General features: G+C 36.7%; 1 protein-coding gene across 2 annotated transcripts in view; it reads left to right on the top strand.

The window, feature by feature from the left end:
* Positions 1-5,763: 5,763 nt before the first annotated feature.
* CNTN1 (contactin 1) overlaps positions 5,764-24,230 on the top strand; it is a 361,942-nt gene continuing 343,475 nt past the window's right edge. For both annotated transcript variants that reach the window (XM_035002871.1, XM_035002873.1), the window contains exon 1: positions 5,764-5,900. The gene's annotated coding sequence lies outside the window, so the exon portion shown is untranslated. The remainder of the gene's footprint in view (positions 5,901-24,230) is intronic.

Raw genomic sequence — 24,230 nt, 5'->3', positions numbered from 1 at the left:
ATGTCATTGCAATGATACATTGTAGAGATTATAGATTCTGTTATGTCTTTTTGAAGAGTGTGAATACGTTTCATTTATTCATTTAAAAGGTGGTTAACTTGGGCATATTCAAATTCCAAATTCTGTCTCCCCTGTGGCAGGCAGCCATTGAAATCTCTGTTAAATTCTTGTACTAGTTTCCTATGGCTTCTGTAACAAATTATTACCACAACAAAACAACTAAATTTATCCTCTCACTTAAATCAACAAATGTCTTAAAACAATAAAAAATATTCTCTCACAGTTCTAGAGACTGGAATGTCCAAATCAGCATCACTGGGCCATAATCAAGGTGGCCCAGCATGGCCACCCTCTCTACAACAGCCCTAAGGAGAATCCATTCCTTGCTTCCTCCAGATTCTGGTGGCTGCAGGGGTTCCTTGGCATATGGCTGCATCGCTCTCATTTTCAAGGCCAGCATCCTCAAAGCTCACCCTGCTCTGTCTTCACATCACCATCTGCTCTGTGTATAGTAAAATCTCTTTCTGCCTGCCTCTTATAAGGATACATGTGATCTCATTTAGGACCCCTAGCCAGATAATCCAGGATAATCTCCCGATCTCAAGATCCTTAATCACTTCTGCAGAGACCTTTGCCATGTAAGGTAACATTCACAGGTTCCAGAGAGTAAGGGGCCATTATTTATCCTATTACAACTCTTTTAACTTTATCTGTACTGCTTGGAATCTGTCCTGTGTATATATGGTTTAGGAGTCAGTTTAAAATTTGGGTAGAGTTTATACTCTGAACTGACAATTCTCCCTTTCTGGATGTCTCCTTCCTGGGACATTCCTGTCTCATTTTCTTTCTTTTGTCATCTATAACTCTGTTTTCTGGTAAGTAAGTAAAGTAAGAGGAAGGAAATAATGGAGGTAAGAGAAGAAATCAATAAAATAGAAAACACATACATATTACAGAAAAATTAAAAAGCCAAAATTGATATTTGAAATGATTAATAAAATTTCTAAACACTGGAAAACTAATAAGGGGAAAACCCCACAATTTATCAACATGAAAATGATAATTGGATCATAAATACAGATCTAATAGATATTAAACACACAAAAAGGGGATTTAATGAACAACTTTAGGCCAATAAACTTGAAAATTTGGGTGAAATGGAAAATTATTTCCTCTGTACCTCTCCCTTTGCTTCTTTTGGTTGTTTTGGGGAGTAGGGTGTATATTTGGGTAGATGACCTTTTATAAAGATGCTGGTACCATATTATTAACAAATAGTTTTGTGTCATTCTGCTCCTCATTTTATGCTCTAGGAAACTGAGTATTACAGTTCTATCCCTAGCCTCTTAGCTATTTACTAGATCAGAGTAGAACAAAGGTCTTCTAATGTCTCATCCCATGTCCACTCCAGATGTGAAGGTATTCATCATTTCAAGGATGTACTCAGAAAATGAAATTTTCAGTGTTTCTAGGTGGCTTTTGGGAAAGAAGGGAAAGGAAATGTTAATTAAGGTTAACAATGGAGTTCACTAATAATAACTGACTACTTACTCTCTGTGAGTAACAGAGACCAAACTCCAATTTAACAACTGAATTGAGCATTGTCCTTCCCCATGGGTTTCACAAGTTGAAAGAATTTTGAGGACATACTGGCTGACTAAGGAGTAACATGCCTTTTTGTTATATCACAGGTTGATTCCTGTTATGCAAATGGAGTAATATTAACGGGAAATAGTGGGTTCTACTGTGAAACAATGGAATCTATGTGAAGATGTCCTGGCAATATCAGTAATATCAGTGGCTTTTCTGTACATCTGCCCTTGTGGTGCACAGCAGTCACTGACAAAACAAAAGGAATTCTAATCCTACTGTTCATCTCCAAAAATATTGCAGTGGCCCCTGGTGAGTAGCAAACTGCTACTGTCAACTGTATTTCCAGTATTTACTATTTGAAGACTATCTTCCCCACCTCTTTTTCCAGCCACATGGTGCAGGGTGTGTGTGTGTGTGTGTGTGTGTGTGTGTGTGTGTGTATCCCTTTGCAATCATTCCCTATTGGCTATGTAAAAGCTAGGTCAGTGGGCTGATGTGATCTTCTTTGAGACACTGCATACTGGGTTTAGCATGACAATCTTTGTACTAGTGGGCAGAGCCTCTTTCTGCTCTGTTGAGTTTCATCTGAAATTTTGGTTGGAAAAGCCCCTTTTTTCTTATTCTCCCCTGTCTTTGCTACCACAGGCTATGCATGCAACCATTCTGGGCAGCTTCGGAGTGAGGAAACGGTGGGTGGGGTGCAGGAGAAAGAAAAGGAATACACGCTGTGGAAACTGCGCTGCTGCTGTAAGATTTAATCACTGGTTGGAGGAAATTGGAATGTTTCAAGAAAGAGTGCCAATCCAGGGTGGAAGAAGGAGGGGATGGATGGCAGGAGAATTCAATAGTAGGGCCAAGGGAAGTTTAGCAATGTAATACCCAGTACACTGTGCTGGGGAACTCTGCAAGTGATGAGGCAATCAGAGCCAGCCAGAGAACCAGGCAAAATTTTCCTACTGTTTCTTTTCTTTTCTTTTTTTTCCCTACTGTTTGTTTTAGAGTTTTGCAAATAGGTTCTTTACCAGGCTGTCAGATAGTGAGGATTCAGACTAATGTTTCTGCTGTTCTCCTCTTTCTTATTTTAGGGACAGTATGTGCTAGAGGCAATCTGCCTAGCTAGCCACCCATTTCCATCAGCTTTCTGTATACCTGAACACCAGCCCCAATTACTCTGATCCCTATCTTATGAGGCAGACCCCCAACTGACAAGCAAACTTAATCTCAGCTACTGATTATGTCCTGCTTAATTTCCACTTAAAGTGGCATGCTCTCATATATTTTTATAGATGCTGGAAAATGAGTACACTGTTGGATCAGTCTTGAAAATTTCAAAAGGCTGTGTGATTCAGGGAGGAAAAGGGGCAAGAACTCTGCTGGAAGAGATACCAAAGTTATTGTTCATTGTGGTGAAAAAATAATGAAGGAGTAGCCCTAAGATCTGAGTTCTAGACTCACCTTGGCTTCTAAGTAGGTACGTGATCCTGAGCTAATTATAATAATTGAGTTTCTCCTTCACAGAATAATGGTGGAAACTGAGAGTTTCTAAAGTTCTTTAAATTCTCACATTTTATAAACCATATATTCACCTTTAAGTACTGAATGTCTCTTATACACCTAACATTATATACATAACTATATTTTAATTACCTTTACTTTCAAAGGAATACATTTCCTTGACTACTTCAATTTCCTCAATTGTGAAATGGAGCTACTAATGACTCTTCTACTTACTTAAGGAAAAGGGAATTTTGTCTGAAAGTGATTTGAAAAGTGTAAAATGCACTGTAGCAGATACTTTTGATATATTCATATATATAAGAATATATGTATTCTGGGAACAGATGTACAGGTTTTGCTCTCTGAGATAATTACCAATAACCTGGAGATAGTCTGTTTTATCTGAAAATATATAAGGTGCCTGATGCCCAGATAGAAATTATAATCCTTGTAATACTGTTCCCAAATTGTGTGTGTATGTGTGAGCTGTAATTACATCAGTAAATATGCAAAGTAACATTGTCTGTTTGAAAAATCAATATGCTCCATGAGAGCTTGCCTACCCTATTCATCACTATATTTACAATAGCAATATTTGTTGAAAAAATGAATGAATTAAGGAATGAAAGAATGAGGATAGCAGAGATTTCTTTAGTATTCTTTTCACTTCCAATTTGAACTTTTGTGCTAACCTCAATGTTCAGTTTCTTTCCTTGATACTTCACTTTCTCCTCACTGCTTAAATCTAGGGGAGGGTCTGCTAGAGTTCACTGTTACTCAAAATAATATAGGCTTAGGAATCAAAAGATGTTAGTGTTGAAAATACATATTCCTTACTATAATATTTTACTATCTTCATTGCTTCCTGAGTCCCTCTTTAACACGTTCTATGGATTATTCTTGTTTAGTTCCCTAACACCTAACATGGGGCGTGGCACAGAATAAGTGCTCAGTAAATACACTAAGTAATGCATGATTTGTTCAATTAAATGGAACAATTTGTGTGGGTCCCTGTAGTGGAGATGCAAGACTAATGGCATATTACATAGAACCATGACTGATTGGTTTTGAAACTTGCCATTACATTTCTAGTTATTCCCATTCAGGGGTAAGTGGGTTCCCAGCATAAAAGCCGTATGTATTGCTCTCTATAAGTTATCTTTAGGGTCCCTTCCCACTTCCAAATACACTGATTCGAATCATCTAGTTTTATAAAGAGAACATTTTATGAAGAGTCTGGCCAATAGTCATAACAACTATAAGCACTAAGGTACGAGCCTACATTTATTGAGCATTTGATAACAATGCCATTTTCTCTAACAGGTGTCCAGTGAGCTGTGTCATGTTCAGCACTGATTAAGATGACTACTTAATTTAGGTGGATGCAGAACATGGCTATTTGCAGAAAGGAGGCAGCCTGCAAGTGAGACGATTGTTTCCTTGTATGGCACTAAAATAAGATGCTTCCCTTCCTCCAATTTTGCTGGTAATCTTTCTATCATTTTCCCCCATTTGAGAAGTGCCTTGAATCCCACAGCTTCCTGATTCCACCTGGATAAATGGCAGAGATGAAAGATGGGAACAAGCTTGTTTTATCCTTGGCCCCCTTCACCTAAAAGGCAGGCTTGGGATCACCTAGGATTAGGTTGGCTTATACATCCTCTGCAGCCTCAGAGTTTGAGCACAAAAGGAATGAGGGACTAATATCAGTAGAAAAGAAACAGATTGATTATCAGTTAGTCTGGTGGTGATTATTTTAAGACTTCTACCACCAAATGAAATGCCCAAGGTGGGCGCCTGGGTGGCTCAGTTGGTTAAGCGACTGCCTTCGGCTCAGGTCATGATCCTGGAGTCCCTGGATCGAGTCCCGCATCGGGCTTCCTGCTCGGCAGGGAGTCTGCTTCGTCCTCTGACCCTATCCCCTCTCAGGTGTTCTCTCTCTCTCTCAAATAAATAAATAAAATCTTAAAAAAAAAAAAAAAAAGAAATGCCCAAGGTAAGTCCATCATGCAGTTTGGCCTTGCTTTCCTTCCTTTACTCTTTCTGGAGAGGTTATTTCCCATTTAAAGCACTGTTCCTACCAGGGGATATTTTGGAGTTTCTCTGCAGTACGGAACAAACAGTTCAACCTTTACTCCACGGGAAAACTGCCATGTTACGTTTAGGCAAAAATGGAAACTTGAAACAAACAAAACCCTCATGTCTTTTTATTTCGTGTGATTTTTTTTTTTCACTTAAGTGTATGTATTTCTGTATTTTGCTCCATTCTTAACTGAAGTTCGTGCTTCTCTATCAAGGCACTGCTCGTGGTATTTTCTCCTGTCAAATCTCCCAGAGCAGATGGTCCCTTCAGGGAAGCTCTGGAAAGTGCTGGGTGTCTGGTTATGCCTGGCCCTTTCCTCCCTCTTGGGGGTCTCAGATGACAAGTCATCAAGCCAGTTTCCCTCCTCCTAGGGGTCCTTGATCCAGTGGCAGCAGGTTTGATGCCAGGGACTGCAGAGACCCTTTGCAGTTAGGTTTAGCAGCAACCTCAGTCCGCAGCGAGAACCTGGTCTGGCGAGAGAGTGGCATTCCGCCTACCCAATGAGAGACGCGGGTTTCTCTCCGGTGCCCGCCCCCCTTTCCCCGCGGCCCCAATGACCGCTCTAAAAGGCCCGGCTTCTGCTGTCAAGTAGCTAGGCAGGGCTCCGCGGAGGCTAGGAGGGGCGCCGGGTGCGGAGATGCGCTCCCAGGTGTTGGCAGCGGAAGTGGGAAACCTGTAGGTTATGGTCCAGCTGTGCCGCACCGAGGAGAGCAGGAGCGGAGACCAGGTAGGAGCCCGGACTTTTCTTCTTTGCAGATAGGAAAAAAAAAAAAAAAAAAAAAAAATGCGTATTTTCATGCTACTGTTGCCTCCCTTCCTCTTCCCCTTCCCCCAGCCCCGCCCCAACCTCGTCACCCCCAAATCTGGTGAGGTCGCTGCAGCTCTCGTCGTGAAGTGCGGCTGGAAGGGCTGGGATGGAGGTCGTCTGGGTGCTGGGAAGGAGGGGTGCGGGAGCCCCGGTGACGGGCGGGGCAGGCGGCAGTGCCTAGGAGAGGGGACCGAGCCTCCATCTGTGTCTCGTCAACTTTCCTCTCAGAGGCTTCGGCGCCGCGGCCGGTGTCGCGCCCAAGGCATGCCATGTCCACCCGCAGGGGAGGGTATGGGGGAGCAGACATGTCAGCAGCCGGGAACCCGCAGGTCTTCCTAAACCGAGTAGAGCTTCTGCTCCTCCCCACGCCTGTCTGCACCTACTCATTTACCCTCGTACCTTGCGTCTAGACTAGCAAGCGCATCCCTGCAAAAACTGGGAATGACTGGGCCGAGGGGAGGAAGGCACTTGTTTGTTCCCTGGCTCCTCTGTTAAGGACTGGCTCCCTTCAGGAGCGGGGGGTGGGGAAGAAATCCCGCAACTTTAAGGGCATTTACCGATTAATTGCGCCTCTATTGAGAAGACCTGGGCCCTTCTCCCCTCTCTGCTGCAGACCGAGGAGGGGAGAGGCAGGGAAGCCTTCGCCTCTTCTCTCCTAGCCTGGTGTTGTCTATGGGGAACCACCTTTTCGCCTAGTTTGTAAAAAACGGGTTTATCCTCGGGGATTCCCAGAGAGTCAAGTAATTGTGCCCGGCTGGGCTCCCTGCGGCTGCAAGGCAGCCTCCCTGGGTGACCGCATCTGGGTAGTAGGTGTTGGCCCAATGCCGGTTCCTGCCGGAGTCAGATTGCTGGAAGCAGTAGGCAGAAGAATTGCAGAGAAATTAAAGGCTGCATCACTCTAGGGAACCGATGACACCCTGCTTTGAAAATTTGGGGTGATGGGGAAAAAGGAAAGGGGAAGGCTGCAACCTTTTCTCATTTATTCATGCCAAATGCAGCATGGGCATTTGTATGTGTGCTTGTGTGTGCACATCTCCAAGGTGGAGCTATATATAGCTCATGCACACCCAGCCCTGTTTGCCTGCTGCTGAGCAGGCTGCCTGGGCCTTCTGAAGCAATCTGGAAGCACTGAGTGGGAGGGGCAAAAGGGAATCAAATTCTCCATTGGGGGAAAAGCCAGAGAAGATGGGTTCAGACGGAGGAAACCCTGCATGGAATAATGTCTCTGTAACGCACATGAATAGCAGTATTTCCAGATACTATTTTGAATACATTCTTAGAGTGCCATTTGATCTTCATCCATTTCCCTGAATTTTTCAGCTTTACAATGTACCTATGAATCTTACCAGCCTGAAATGTAACACACATATCAAATAAATACATATCATATTGGGGATATTTTATTAAACTCATCAGAGCATAATGGTTTGTGTATGCCCTACCTTCGTTGGTTGGTTGTAAATTTATTTGGGTGGTAACTTAGAGCTAGTAGCATTTGGAGATCTGGGGGGAAAAGATCCACCCACCTTGCAAGATGTAAAACTAGATAGTTTTAATCTATTTCTTTGTACAAATTTTACTTGTGGATCCAATATTTAAATGTGTGCTGCTTTTTCACATATTTATTTGCATTACATGGACTTTCGTTTATAGATGTATGTGCATTTATTTTTCCCATTGCCTGAAGTTATTTAATCCAGATGGTAACTTTTTCATTTTCTTAGATGAAAAAACTAAGATTTAGAGGATACCAGAAAATTCCACTATTTCAACCCTAATATTTCAACAACCTACTATGAATTATATTGCATAGCATTTACCCTCAAATAGAATCCTTCAGCTTCCTGTGATTTTTGGTACTGATAACAAAATTTGGTCAATGTTATACCAGTAACAATACAGGCCAAAGTTATTCAGTTATTCAGATGCTTGGTCTTATTTATTTATTTGCTTAACCCTTATATACATGTCTGATTTGTCTTCTAATTAGGCAAAGAAGCACTTTGCAGAAAAAGACCATGACCTATATTTTTGTATACTCCACCACATTGAACACAGTTCTAAGTAGGCTTGAAGATTCTTATTGAGGAAGTATCATCATAAGGAATGATTTGGAGCAATGATTGAGGCATAATATATTTATTAATAGAAGGCTATGTGTTGGGAACTACTTTTGGAAACTTCCTTTGGCTCTGTTATCTTCTCCAAGAGGAGTAATGGGAGACATGAGGCATTTCTGTATCCTTCCACAGAGTGATTCAATTTTCCAATAGGGGTTATGGCTATGTACAGGTTATTCTATATATTCTCTCTTATCTGTGCCCCTTGAGACCAACTACAGACCAAGCTGAAAGATAGACCTTTTATACTTTTCTATACAAAACATGCCATGTTATATCTTTATTAAAAAAGAAAACAACAATGTCTATCCGTTTCCCATCACCATCTATTTCTATATATAAATTGGTCATGGTTTACATCATAACAAAGAACCCATTCATCAGTAAGTTCAAGTCCAATGATTGTTTTTTTTAATTGATGTATTATTATTCATTTTTCTTTCTCTTAGAACTGCCATTTTCCAGATTCTCCATCTCCTCCTTGAGATTTTACTTTATGATACTGCAATGATCTGATGTTATAATTTTTCTCTTTTTCTAAACTTCTCTTCTTCGCCTCCCTCTTATCTCCTCTTCCTGCTTCAGGTTTTCAAGTGAATTCCCCCAACTGATGCAATTTATCCTATTGGAAACAAAATTCTCCTTCTGCATTTCTTTCCTAATCTCTCCTCCATTAGCCATTCCAAATTACTAACCTGGTGGCTAAGAGCACAGGCTTTGGAAGGAAGCCTACTTATGTTAATATCTATATATCATTATGCAGATAAGTGAATGTCAATAAGTCAACTGGGTATTATAACAGCACTTACATCAGAGTTTTCTGTGGGTTTATTTTTTTAGTATTAAATAAAATAATCTACGTAACATATTTAAAATAGGGCTTGGTTGTATTCATTACTTATAAGTAATAGTTATTAGTAGTAGGTAGTAAAAAAATTTTTTCCCCCCAATACTGGCTTTTAGTAAAGGATACCACAGTTTTCCAGGCTTCTGGTTTGTGATTAGGTTTTTGTTTTTTGTTTTTTTTTTCCAGACTTCCCTCCTCTATCTCCAAGTGCCATTATCTATTCAGTAATTAAATTATCCATTTTTATTCTGATCTCTAATTTGTATCATATATTTCCCCCAATACAAGTGTATATGTCATTGCATGTCTAGGATTAGTACAGTAGACAATTCATCAAATCTTCCAATGTGTGTCTTTCTGCTTTAATCTAAGATGCCACATATTACTGACATAATACATTTTTAATTTTCATTATTGGTTATACTCTTCTTTGCAACTTTCACTGTGATTTACTTCATATCTTCATATCCACAGTGCTAACTTTGGAGCAAGAACACTTGGGTTCAAATCCTGAGAATAGAACTTACTAGTTATATGACTTTGGAAGTGTAGCTGGAGGAAGATAGGTCATTATTTCATGATGGTTGTATGAATGACCTAGTGTATAAAATGACATTCAAAAGTATACTCATTTAATATTACATTTAAATGACATTTTTATGATTATAAGGAAATACAGAACCTTTCAAGAAAAGTTGAAAGTGAAAGAAAATTCCACCACGCAGAGAGATCCACTCTCAACCTCCCAATTTTATTTCTTTTTTTTTTTTTTAAGATTTTATTTATTTGAGAGAGAGAGCATGAGAGAGATAGATCATGAGCAGGGGCAGAGGGAAAGGAGGAAGCAGACTCCCCGCTGAGCAGGGAGCCCGATGCGGGGCTCTATCCCAGGACCCTAGAATCATGACCTGAGCCGAAGGCAGGTGCTTACCTGACTGAGCCACCCAGGCGAACTCCTAATTTTTTTTTTTATGAGTATACACAGGTATTTTAATGTGCAAATTTGGAATTAGAGCAAATATTCATTTTTATATTTAGCTTTTTTCTCCACTTAACATCATACCATAAGCATTAGTTTATTTCATTTAATATTCTTACTAACCATGTATTTTTTTATGGTTGCCACATATTTTCTTATATAGATTCAGTCTTTAGATTGTTTCCTGTTTTTCACATTTATAGAAATGAACATGATTATACATTAATCTTTTCATTTCTGACCATTTCCTATAATAACTTCATAGATGTTACTAGTTCATACATTTAAATATTTTCAGATTCCTAATGCTTGTTGCCAAATTGCTCTAGCAAAAAGTTTAGGCACAAATTAATACTTAGTATAAACCAATTGGGCAATAGTCTCATTAATACTTGGTATTGTGGTTTAAAAAATCGTGACTATTTTGATATAGAAATTGTGTATCTGGTTTTTTAATTGTGTTTCTATGATTTTTTAATGATTTTGAAAAATGTTTTCATGTTTATTGGCTCTTTGTATTTCCTAATTTGTGGATTTCATTTGACTCTTTATTGAGTTATGGTTTCTTAACTCGTTTAATAGAAAAATCCATTGTATACTGTGAAAATTTTCTTCACCTTTTTTTTTTTTTTGGTCTTTTATCTTTTATGTTTTTGGACATATAGAAATTTGTAACCTTACTGTAGTTTAACCTGTAAGTCTATTTGTAGTAGTATTTTTCATTGTTTTAATGCTCAGAAAACTTTCTTCTACCTGACGAAGAATTGAATATAAAAACACACATTTGAGGGTGCTATTGCTGAACTTCTTTTATTCTTTGAAGTGGGATTTGGCTTATGTATATTGTGTATATATCACTGTGTGAAATGGCTCCTGGGGACATATAAAATACCCTCTCAGTCTATTAAGATCCCATTATTATTTATGTGGCTTTTCCATGAAGTGAATAGTATCTTAATTCTTTCTGAGCTACTATTGTCCATTTCAAAAGTGCCACAGGGCAAAACGTACTATGGAAGATATTAATGACCAGGTTACTCAGCCAGAGCAAGGCACATTGTTTGCACAATTATCTGAATGACTCAGGCACTAAATCTGCTTTTGCTGGGATTATCCAGATGGTCCTTAATTCACTGGATAATTGTTCACCCCTGTACTTGATTTTGATGATGTGGACCTGACTGTCGTTGCTTTTCCTACACAGTTTTATTTGTTTCTGGTCTCTAATACTGAGGGTTAGCCACATTCATTTCTTTTATGAGAGGTAGTTTCCTTGGTCCTTAAAGAACACACGTATTAGAGTTGTGCAGAGCTTTGCAGGAAACCCAACTCACCAGTTACAAACCGTGTGATGTTTGGCAAGTTACCTAATCTCTTCAAGTCTTTGTTTTCCATGTAGCAAATGAGGATATTCAGAGTTGAGAGTCCTTACATCAGTCTCCCTCTCTTACGGTCTTCTACTCAAGCACATTCTCCACACCATAATCAAAGTTTTCTCTCTAAAGGCAATCTCATCTAGTGTCTATTAAGAATAAGATGCCTAGAGTCCTTTGCATTTTACCTAAAGTTCTATATTAAATGGTCCATGATTAATTGTCTGAATTCATTTTTTATTGTTTTACACTCTTCCATTTCCAGTCTCCCATAATGCCAATCACACAGAATTGTTTGCATTTCCCCTAATGTATCATATTTTCTCTCCTTTTTTTCCCAAACTTCACTCTCCCTCCATACTTTCTTCTCTGCCATAAATGACCTTTCTCCTTTCTGCAATATAATTGAGTTTGCCTAATGTCTTCAAGGCTCAGATGAGCTGCCACATTATCTAGGAGGACTTCCCTGAACTTGAAGGCTGAGTTTGGAGTCCTTATTTAGTCCTTCCATAACAGTACATAGAAACCCCAACCATACATAGCACTTACTGTGCTAAATTGTAACTGATTGTTTACTTGTTTATTACCCCCACTGTAAGCCCCTCAGGATAGAGACCTTTTTCCTCTTATGTCCAGTGAAGGCTCTGACATAGTTGATACTCAATAAATATTTTTGGAAGAAATGAATAAAGGAAGGTCAAGATTAAACTTGTTTTTCAGATTTCAAGGAATAAAGGATTTATATCTCTACCTTGGAAACAAACAAAAACTAGAAGCTATGTCAATTTTCATATTTTTTAAATAATTAACTTCCTGGTTCTGTTGATTTATATGAGATGCATAGAAAAGAGTCCCTTAATAAGCAATTTTTTAAAAAAAATTTTAAAGATTTATTTATTTATTTGACAGAGAGAGACAGCAAGAGCAGGAACACAAGCAGGGGGAGTGGGAGAGGGAGAAGCAGGCTTCCCTCTGAGCAGGGAGACCAATGTAGGACTCGATCCCAGGACCCTGGGATCATGACCTGAGCCGAAGGCAGACGTTTAACGACTGAGCCACCCAGGCGCCCAATAAGCAATTTTTAATGAAAACTTATGCCTAAGACATTGAATAATTCCCAAATGCCTGACCACTAGGTAACTCCCTTTTAAATAATTCTACATTTTAGAAAGAATAAGAAATGTATAGTTACATGATAATGTACATATATACATTTAGCTATGTTGGAATTAATATTGACAAAATTAATCCCCTTTTTTCTTCATTTAATAAGAGGTCTTCCATTGGTGTCCAGAAGTTTACAAAACATGGTTACATCCATAACTGTGTTTGACTCTTTGCAACAATTCTAAAAGTTAGAAGGCATGATTATCCACAATTACAGATAAGGAAACAAGCTCAGATAAATAAGTAGTTTGCCTAAAATCATGTTAGTGGCAAGTCTGGACAAGAAGTAAGGTAATCTTACGTACAGTTGCATGTTTGGTGTATTATGCTTAGCCAAAACATCTCAGTGAGAGATGCCAGCCACCATTCTGTCCAGGTCAAGGACGTTGGTCTTGATAATCTACTGAGACTCCTGAACAATCCAGTAAAAATTCACTGCACGGGGATGTCTGGGTGGCTCAGTCAGTTAAGCGTCTGCCTCCCACTCAGGTCATGATCCCAGGGTCCTGGGCTCGAATCCCATATTGGGCTCTTTGCTCAGCATGGAGCCTGCTTCTCCCTCTGCCTATGCTGCTCCCCCTGCTTGTGCTCTCTTTCTCTGTCAAATAAATATATAAAATCTTTAAAAAAAAATTTGCTGCTCTAATACCTACAAGTAGTTTTTACTTTGGTTTTTAATAATCTAAGGTGAAACCCACTGATAGCAATATTGTGTTAAACATATTTTTAAAATCTTGTGTTTATTTGATTATTTACACTACATATGTGTGGTATGTGTGTGTGAGTACATATTATACTTAGAACTTTTTTTACTTCAGAGTGTATTTTTTTAAATTTCTGGCAATAAATACAATATTCTTTCATTCATATTTTCTTTACTAGAATTATTAAAGTACCTTTCCAAGATATTCTTAATTAAGTAGACAATATTTACTTTTCCAGCTTGGTTTAGTATATGGTCTATACAGTCTTAAGAGTATCTGATGAGTCAAGTATTTTTTCAGAAATAATGTTTAAAAAGACATTTATGAAAAATAGATGGATACTTACCTACAGCACTTATCTAGCCTAGTTTGAAAATTAAAAATACTGAGATATAACGCTGATTTTTTACTATTTGACTTGTGTAAATAATATGTCATCTATAATCTCACCTCAGTTATTGACAACAACCATTTATTGAGTGTTCATTCTGTATTGGGCATTGTTTTAAATGTGTTTGATGTGATATCTCATAATTTAATCAAATCCAGTAAGTGGATTTTATTTATCATTTTTTACTATTTTACAAGTGAGAAAAATTAGAGATATTAAAAAGCCAATGATTACAGAAGCTAGAATTTACATGTAGGTTATCTAACTCCTAAACCTAAATTATTAGGCTTAATCCCTCTCCATGACGTCCAGTTTTAGTTTTCTGTGAGCCACATTTTAAATTTTCTCCTTTTTGGTGACTGGTATCTATCCCAAATAAACTTAGTATCCACACAAGAGATTAAAGCAGTTTAAATTTATATATGTTGTATTTATGGATATCTTATAAACAAAGTGGTCTTCTACTACAGTGATTTACATGGGGAAGTATTCCAAACATGAATTAAGCAATTGCAATGCGCTATTTAAAAATTCATTATTTTAACTTAGAACTGAGCATCAGAAGTTTTTATGCCTTTCTGCCCTAATTTTGCTTCCTAACACCACAAACCATAAACAGTAATTCTATCTTAAGGCATCTAATCTTACAGTATTTGTCATGGTTACTGAAAGTACAGATGTGCTATCTGTAACAGACAAGATTGCCTGCTAAAATATTATAAACAACATTTATAATATTCCAGTTTGGGACTCAACTTGTTTAATGTAACAGAGTTTTATATCAGATAAAAATTCCCATTGCATAATATTTTTATACATTAAATATGATACTCTATTTTAACTGAAAATTTTTTTTAAGATTTTATTTATTTATTTGAGAGAGAAAGCAAGAGACAGAGCAAGAACGGAGGGGGAGAGGGAGAAGCAGACTTCCCGCTGGGATCATGACCTGAACTGAAGGCAGACACTTAACCGGCTAAGATACCCAGGAGCCCCTTAATTGAAAAATCTTTAAAAATACCTACTGATTGATTGACTGTATTTTTCTTTTTGTTTGCATATATTTAGAGATCATAACAACTCTTTTGGTCCTAGAATGTTACCCAGTTTTTCCAAAAAAAGTTATTTTCGATTTCTGGTTTACACACAAGTTAAATGGTAATGAAATTAAGGCATCTGTTTTCAGTAAAACTTTGTACTGCTTTTATTTACCTTTTTTTTTTTTTTAAAGATTTTATTTATTTATTTGACAGAGAGAGACACAACGAGAGAGGGAACACAAGCAGGGGGAGTGAGAGAGGGAGAAGCAGGCTCCCTGCAGAGCAGGGAGCCCGATGCGGAACTCGATCCCAGGACCCTGGGATCATGACCTGAGCTGAAGGCAGTCGCTTAACCAACTGAGCCACCCAGGCGCCCTTTATTTACCTTTTTAATTAAAAAATAACAGAAATACAGAAAAATGCACAGAAAAGGGTCAGTTCAGTGAGCTTTAACAAAGTACTTATACCCATGAAATCAACACTCAGTTCAGGAGAAAGAACTTGTCTGCAGCCACGAACTCCTCTTCCAGCCCCTCCCAATCACTACTACCTTGCTCTTTCCCCAAGGTAGCCACTATTCTGACTTCAAGACCGTTGAATAGTTTTGCCTATTTTTGAAATTCATATAAACGGAATCATATATTAATGCACTTTCTTTTTGCATGCGATTTATTTTGCTCAAACTTTTGGGTAGGAATATCCATGTTCCTGCATGTAATAGTAGTTCATTTTTATTTCTCTATAGAATTCCATAGTATGAATACTCCAAAATGTATATATCTGTTCTACTTGTTGGACATTTGGGTAGTTTCCAGTTTTCTGTTATTACTGATAGTTCTCCTATGAACATTTGTTACTATGTGTCTTTTGTAGTACATATATGTGTACGCGTTTTTGCTAAGATTGAGCTAAGATTAAAATTGCTGAGTCATAAGCCAATGCTTAGTAGGAATTGTTTGCTTTTCCCACGTGCTTGAGCCAATTTCCAGTCCAGCCTGTAGTGTATGAGATTTCAAGTTGCTGCTTAGCTTTGCCAACTCTTGGTATTAATAGTGTATTTAACTTAAGCTATCTAATGGAGATGAATATCTAAGTATGGTTTTAATTTGCATTTTTTGATTAATAAGAAGTTGAATACCTTTTATATATGTTTTGGCTGTTCGAATATGCTGCTTTGAAGTGTCATTCAGAAGCTTTGCCCATTTTGCTATTGAATTATCTGTCTTTTCCTTATGGATTCATAGGAAGTTCCTTATATAATCTGAATTTGAGCCCTTAGAAAATATTTGCCAGTATCTTCTCCCACTCTATGATTTGCTTTGCCATTCTTTTAATGTTATCTTTTATCAACAGATGTTCTCAGCTTTAATGTAGTCTAGTAGTATTTTTTTTTGTCTTGTTTAATAAATCTTTCCTTACTAAAGTTATGGAGATATTTTTTGTATTGTGTTCAAAACACTATATTGTTTTACATTTCATCTGGAATTGATATTTGTGTGTGGTTTGAGTTTTGCTTTCTTACTTTTATGGATATAAAATTCATCCAGAGACATTTACTGAAAAGGCTGTCCTTTCCCCACTGTTTGGCAGTGTTACCTCTGTCTTAAATCAAGTGTCCCATGTATGGGCAGATTTGTTCTTGGACTTTCTATCTATTCCACTGGATTATTTGTCTATTATTCCGTAGACATAGGATTAATAACAGTGGATTTAAAATACGTCTTAATATTTGCTAAAGTAGGTCCTCCAGCTTGGTTATTCTTTAAGTTTGTCTTGACTGTTAATGACTCTTTGCCTTGCTATATACATTTGAAATTCTGCTTGTTAATTTCTACAAAATCCTTCTTGGAATTTGATTGGATGGCATTTAATCTAGAAGTCAATTTGAGTATAATTGACATGTTAAAAAAATTGAGTCTTTTCATTTATGATCATGGCCTAAATATATATCACTTTTTTTTTATCTTTTAAGATTTCTTTAAATGATGCTTAAAGTTTTCAGTGTGAAAATCTTGCACATCTTCTGTTATATTTATTCTTAGGTATTTAATTTTTTTATGCTATCATAAGCACTGTAATTTATTTCATTTTCTATCTCTTTGTTAATAATAAAAAGTATGAGGGTGCCTGGGTGGCTCAGTGGGTTAAGCATCTGCCTTTGGCTCAGGTCATGATCCTGGGGTCCTGCGATCGAGCCCTTCATTGGGCTCCCTGCTCAGCGGGGAGCCTGCTTCTCCCTCTGCCTGCCACTCCCCCTGCTTGTGCTCTCTCTATCAAATAAATAAATAAAATCTTTAAAAAAATTAAAAAAAAAAAAGTATGTAGTCAATTTTATATGTTGACCTTTTATAGACTTACAAAGCTCACTTATCGTTAATTTTTCTGTTGATTCCTTTTAATTTTCTAGACTCAGTTGTATCTAGAGAATAATGAGCTTATTTCTTCTTATCTATTCTTTATAACTTAGTAAAATTTTGCTTTTTTGTGTTGGCTAGAATCTCTAGTACATTTTTTTTTTATTTTAAAGATTTTATTTATTTATTTGACAGAGAGATAGAGAGAGAGAACAAGTATGCAGAGAGGCAGGCAGAGGGAGAGGGAGAAGCAGGCTCCCCGCTGAACAGGGAGCTGGATGCGGGGCTCGATCCCAGGACCCTGGGATTATGACCTGAGCTGAAGGCAGCCACTTAACCGACTGAGCCACCCAGGTGCCCCGAATCTCTAGTACATTTTGAGTAAAAGGGGTGATAACTCACATTTTTGTCTCATTCTTTGATCTCATAAGAAAATTTCTCCATACTTTACCATTTCATAGATAACCTTTATCAGGTTAAGGAAATTCCCTCCCATTTCTGTTTGTTTACATTTTTTTAAAAAATTAATAATTTTAAATTTATTTAGATGACCGTATGATTTTTCTCTTATACTAGATTAATGCAATGGATAATATTGATTGATTTTTTCAGATGTTAAACCAGCATTTCTGGAATAAATTTAACTTGCTCATGATCTGTTTATTACCCATTATGTAGATTACAGTGTTGGGGTTGATAATGTATTACTTAGGATTTTTTTAGCTATTTTTTTCAACTTTTGTAATTTTATTTGGTCACATTTTGATGTTAAGTTTATGTTGGTTGAACTCATGAAATGAGTTGGAAGAGATTGCCTCTTTTAATTTGGAAAGAGTCTGGATGATTATGTTAATTTCTTTCTTAAATATTTTATAGAATCCGCTGGTAAAGCCATTTGGTCCTAGAACTTTTTTTTTTTTTTTGTGGCATAATTTTAAATGAAATAATTATCTTAGGAATTATGCATTTATTTTTATTAATTATTACTTAATCTTTTTTTGGTGAGTTTTTTTCTAGGAATTTATCCTTCTAAATTTTCAAATATATTCAATAGTATTTTTCAAAATAATCTCATACTATTTTTAATAGCTATAAAATTTTAATGATAACTCTTCTCATTTATTTAAATTCAACCACAGACCTATTATTGACATTTTATATATGTCTTAAAAATATTTTTATGCATAGACTATAGTTTTAAATTTATTATTACCATCAAAATATAGTATGATGTATACTATATGTAATGTTCTGTTACTTTTTTTTTCAATCTTGGCCAGCTTTTATTTCCAAACATTATAGTGCTCACATATTCTTTTTAGCATTTGCCAAGTACCCCTTTGCAATGGAACCCAATTTATTTATGTACCATCATTGGATCTTTGGGTTATTTCCAATTTTTTTTAAGAATGCACAACATTGGGATGCCTGGGTGGCTCAGTTGGTTAAGCATCTACCTTCAGCTCAGGTCATGATCCCAGGGTCCTGGGATTGAGTCCCACATTGGGCTCCTTGCTCAGCGGGAAGCCTGTTTCTCCCTGTACCTGCTGCTCCCTCTGCTTGTGCTCTCTCTCTCTCTCTCTCTTACTATCTCTCTCTCTCTTACATGTAAATAAATAAAATCTGAAAAAAAAAAGAATGCACAACATTGTTCTACGTGTACTTTTGCACATTCCTAGAAATATTTCTCTAAGATACATTTCTAGAGTGAAATTGCTGGCAAGAGGAATATCTTTTATAGATTATCAGTGTTTCCAAATGGTCCTTCCAAGAGACTGTAGTAATCTATAATCCTAGTAACATGAATAAGAATGTTTGCTTTTGGGGGCACCTGCATGGCTCAGCTGGTCAAGCATCTGACTTCAGCTCGGGTTGTGTTCTCTGGGTCCTGGGATGAGCCCCATGGTGGGCTCCCTGCTCAGCAGGGAGTCTGCTTCTCCCTCTCCCTCTGCCCCTCCACCCCTGTCATGCTCTGTCTCTCTCTGTCTCTCTCTCTCAGATAAATAAAATCTTAAAAAAAAATTTTAAAAATAAGAATGTTTGCTTTTGCATATTCTCTCCAGTGCTGAATATTGTCAATCTTTCAAATACTTGAAAGATGTTGTCTTGCCAAATCAGGCTTTAACTTAAGAAATAATATTAATGAAGTGTAATTATGTGCTGATGACATCATAAATTATTTTTGCTATAGATCAAGTTTTGTTATTTTATACATAAAATATTTTAATTATTATTGGAATTGTAAAACATTTCAGTTAAAATGGATCCTAAGTTGTTTTTATAAAATTCAAGCACTAAGAAACTCTCCTGCTTTCATTGTCATTTTAGGGTCATAGACTTTCAATATAATATATGACTATGTTTGCTCATGCAGGAAAGAGTATAATACTAGCTATTCAATAGACCTAGATTTAAATCAATGTTCTGGCACTTAGTAGATATGTATTCTTGGGAAACTTACTCAACTTCTGTAACCCTGAGTGGCTTCATTTTCTAAAGCAGAGAAAATAGATATGAGAGTAAGTTTGCTGTATTTTCTGTCTGCTTTCTAGGTTTGATTTAGGTGATTGTCTTAGGCAGGTGCCTCTTCTCTTTCACTTAATTATTTATGACCCTCTCAAAGTTGCTTGTTCTTCAAGGAAAACAAAAATGTCAGTTTTCAGAGGTGGCAAAAGATCTGTTTCCCATGAATAATCTACAAAGCAGGTCCCGAAAGAAACAATGATAATAATATATTTTTTCATCATTTGTTATACATTATATTTGTAAGGGGAGGGAGGGAAGGAGGGAGAGGTAGAGAGAGAGAGAGTGTGAGAGAGAGCACTAGTGCACACAAGAATGCTCAGAAATACAGATCCACTGTGTGGTAGGCATTGCACTGGGGCCTGGAAATAGAGTAGTAATGAAAAAGTCAGACTTTTCCCTGCCTTCAGAGGCTTCTAAGCTGAGTGGGGAAAATACATAAAAAGATAACCCCAAACTGTGATGAGTGCTTTAATACAAGGAGAATCAATGTGTTAGGTGAACGTCTATGTCAGGGACATTTAGCCGAGCATGACTGATTCAAAAAATTGAAAGAAGTCTAATACACGATAGAGTGTAAACGATAAAGTAGCAAAATATATGGCTGAAGAGGAGAAAATAGTAGATCACAGAAGTTTTTTTAAAGAAAATTCTTTGTATTTTAGCCTGGGAGCAATGGTTCCAAGTAAGGCAGTGATTTACTACCTTAAAATGTTTTTTGAGGATTTAATGAATTAAAAGAAAGGTATTAGTTATTAGAGGACTTTGTAATTTCAAAAATGTTAAGGAAATTTACTCTAGATTTTAAGCACCATATCAACTCTTAATAAGAAATCTTGTTCCAAAATTGGCAGGCTTATAGTCTCTAAATCATCTCTTTCAATAAACTGTAATAATAATTTCATTTTTGACTTCATCTAGTTATTAGAATGTTATAAAAACTCCCTTTGAGTAATTAAGGGAAAAAAATTAAGTAAAGGTACTGAGTCCTATATTTTCATCTTAATTTTTTCATAGCCTCTTTGAGAGCTAGATTTCTGCTGAGAGATACCTATCTTTTTAAAAGTCCCAGACGTCCACTGATGTACAGAACTTTGGATTTAATCCCCAGCCATGGCTGAGAACACCAGAACGCCACCACGCTTATTTCATAAACACATATGGTTTCCAGTTTGCATACAATCATATTTGTTATAGGGGGATATAAAAATAGTCATTTATAACATGACTAAATCACTAAAGAAAGATGCCTAGTACCAATGAGATTTTTAGAGATATTTGGAACAGGGGTTTTTTATAAAATGCTTCCTGTGTCTCATATCACTAGACTACAAATTTTTTCCTTATTTATTTTTTACTGTGGGAAAGTGGCTAGTTGTAAAGAGGAAAAATTGCCATTACTACTGGCCTAAATGATTTTATTAGTCAGAGTAAAATGTTCTTGAAGAGTGACTCCTTGGCATGTGAAAAGTTTATACTTGCAATAAAAATTCTTATATTTTCTGATACCTTGCTAAAATTATGTACTGAGAAGTCACAACAAATAACTGATGTTTAGTGATTGTGCCTAATTTCTTATTTGTTTCTTTACTTTCTGTCTCCTTTTAATGCTGCTCTTGTTCAGGTAAGTATTATCCTGGGATATATTGACAATACTGGTCACTTTCTGAATGTCCAAAAATTCTCTAATGTACTTTTCAAAGCCAGTTATTGCATATAACTTGTTTCATTAGAGAATTAAAGTTTAAAGAAGCCTTTCCCCAAGAGGATTTTGTTTCATCCAGAGAATATTTTCCTTCACAATTGCTTGCAATGTTCTTTGATTTAATACTACTATTTGAATCTTGATTTATTATTTCTGCTTCATTATTGTCATAGCCCTTCTGTTCAGCTGATACATGCTTACCTGTTCACTTATCCTAAACTGGCTTATGTTTGAGATGGGGCAAATGCTTGGATGATGGGTAGTAATGGAGAATTATTTCATTCATACCAGATCATAGTTTTCTTTAACATTTCTTAATAATGGACCTCAGACAGAATTCTGAGTAAAAGCAACATCTATTTTTTTAAAGTATCTTCGGTGCTGTAACGAGATAGGCGGTTTTTCTTGGGTCTGCATTTGTATCTAGCAAGCATCCGCTCATCTTCGGATTACTCTTTGCCCCCCTCATTCAGGAGGCTTCTCCTAGCCTGACTTCTCCCAGTTAGATTAGCACCTTTCTTGTTTATGTTCCCAATGTACCCTTACAAACTTCTGACACTGGCCCTTCATTGTCTATACTTATACCTATGCCTGTCTTTCTTTACTAAATTGTACATGTCTTTTCAGGTTTTGTTTTGTTTTGTTTGAATTTACAGTGCCTTGAACAGTGCCTCACATTTAGGGATACTCAACAGTCCATATATATCTTTTTTATTTTAATAAACAAATAACATATTTTAGAAATGTTCTAATTTTTAAAAAAGATTTTATTTATTTATTTGAGAGAGAGAGAGAGAGCACAAGCAGGGGGAGCTGCAGAGGAAGAAGCAGGCTCCCCACTGAGCAAGGAGCCCAATGTGGCACTCGAACCCAGGACCCCAGGATCATGACCTGAGGGGAAGGCAGACACTTAACTGACTGAGCCACCCAGGCATCCCTGGAAGTCTGCATTTCTAACAGCATCTCTGGTACTCCTCAGACTACATTTGAGAAGTAAAAATTTCAGTCGACCTAGATGGAGCCAATGCTCATATCACAATAATACATACATGTAAACACACACACACACACACACATACACACAGAGCAGCTCAGACTAAGCCTAAAAGGATTGCTTTTAAATACCTTAAGGATTCCATTATTTCTTTTTATCATTCTGTTCACTGCTTTTCTTCCCTTCCTCTTTCTTTTTTATTATCTTTTTTGTTTGTTATCAAAAGAGGACTTATCATGATCATCACTACTCAATTACGGCTTCCTTTTCTTTCATGTTAAATACTAACCTATTTCAGTGCATAAAATAATCTTTGGGTCTTCTGTTGTACTCGCCATACTTTTTTTTTTTTTTGATGATCAATCATGGATGACTGATTTGTCTCCTTATTGGAGGAGGAAGAACAAAGATATGTAGAGAGGGAACCATATTTTGGAGTCTTTAGTTTCGTGGGTGACCTTTGGAGGCATGGTTTCTGGATTGCTAAGAATACTAAAATAAGATTTTTGTAGCTGGCCAAATTCTCAAGGTGGTTGGGAACAATGAATAATTTATTTACAAACTCAGCAAAGATCACTTGCTCTAATTCTTATATAAATATTAATAAAATTGATGCATTATTTTACAATATTAACTTTCTCAGTGGATTTTTATTCCTGAGTACCTTTCTCCAGTGTAAATTATATTATGTAGTAGAATTTTTAGTCTAATTTGAAATTCATGTTTTTCGTCCATTTATTTGGTTTTATATTTGATTTTTTTAAAAGATTTATCTATTTATTTGACAGAGAGAGAGGGAGAGAGAAAGAGAGAGAGGGAGAGAGAAAGCAAGAGAGCATGAGCAGGGGGAGTGGCAGAGGGAGAGGGAGAATCAGGGAGCCGGATGTGGGGCTCGATCCCAGGACCCCAGGGATCATGACCTGAGCCAAAGGCAGATGCTTAACCAACTGAGCCACCCAGGTGCCCCTGGTTTTATATTTTAGAGAAATAATGGCATATTACTTATGGTTATGCTTTTATTTTAGAAATCAAAATTGTATCACTAAGATTTTCTGTTCATATTTTCCATTAATTATTGGTTTCTGATCATATATTGAAAAATTTCCACTGAAAATTGTCTGATCTAAGGTGGTAGATAGGACTATGACTGCCTGTCAATAAAACACTTTTTAAAAACCAACTGAGAAACAATGCTACAAATGTTACCACAAATCATGTTTATTCATACTGCCTTCTATTTTTTAAAAGAATACTGAAGAACAAAGGAATTTCTTTTAAGTTTTTGCTATTTTACTAATTTGTAGGTAAGGAGACAATCTTGCTGGACTCAAAAACCATTTTATTTCTTTTTAGATTTCTTAGCATAATTCACAATAACCTAGTTATTTCTGTTTTTGAATTTTAAACCCAGCTTTCCTCCACAACTCTTCTGGAACATATTTGGGAAGATGACACCAATACATATGTTACTAAAAATATCAGTGTAAAGTGGAATGCCTTAGTTAATTAAATTTGGCTTCACGCAACATGTCTGTATCCCTGCTGCTGTTCCTTAAACCTCTGAGAGAGAGTGGTCTTTTCTCTTTCCTAATTCCAATACCTCTACTTATATTCTGGCTCTCAATTTTCCACAACACGAGAAAAAAATTTGCTCTTATTTTTATATGCTTTCTCCCCAGAAATTCCAATCTTTCCTTCTCAACCCCCTAATTTTTCCCGATGTTCAAACTTTTCAGTTATGTTTTTCTACTGACTTTCCTACTTTTTTTATTTCATTTTTCTTTCTTATTTTAGAATTACTAGTCTGTAGTTTCTAAATATATGACCTAAACTACAGTAACATTCTCCTTCCATTTTTTAATTCATTGTAATGGAAGAGGAAAGTCAATTTCTGTCTATGTGTTTTTTTCTTCTTAGGTTCTAGATTATGTCTTCCCACCTTTTTAGGGTCATCATTATTATCCATTATTACCTCTTTTTGGATCTTCAACCTTGACCTCTCTCCTGGCTTTCTGATGTCAGCATTTAAGCATGCCTACTTCTCTTTCATCT

The sequence above is a fragment of the Mirounga leonina genome, unplaced genomic scaffold (assembly GCF_011800145.1).
Source record: "Mirounga leonina isolate KUSES-001 unplaced genomic scaffold, KU_Mleo_1.0 Mir_126, whole genome shotgun sequence".
NCBI lineage: Eukaryota > Metazoa > Chordata > Mammalia > Carnivora > Phocidae > Mirounga > Mirounga leonina.
The sequence above is the reverse complement of the archived record's forward strand: the minus strand, read 5'-3'. Positions and strand labels throughout refer to the sequence as shown.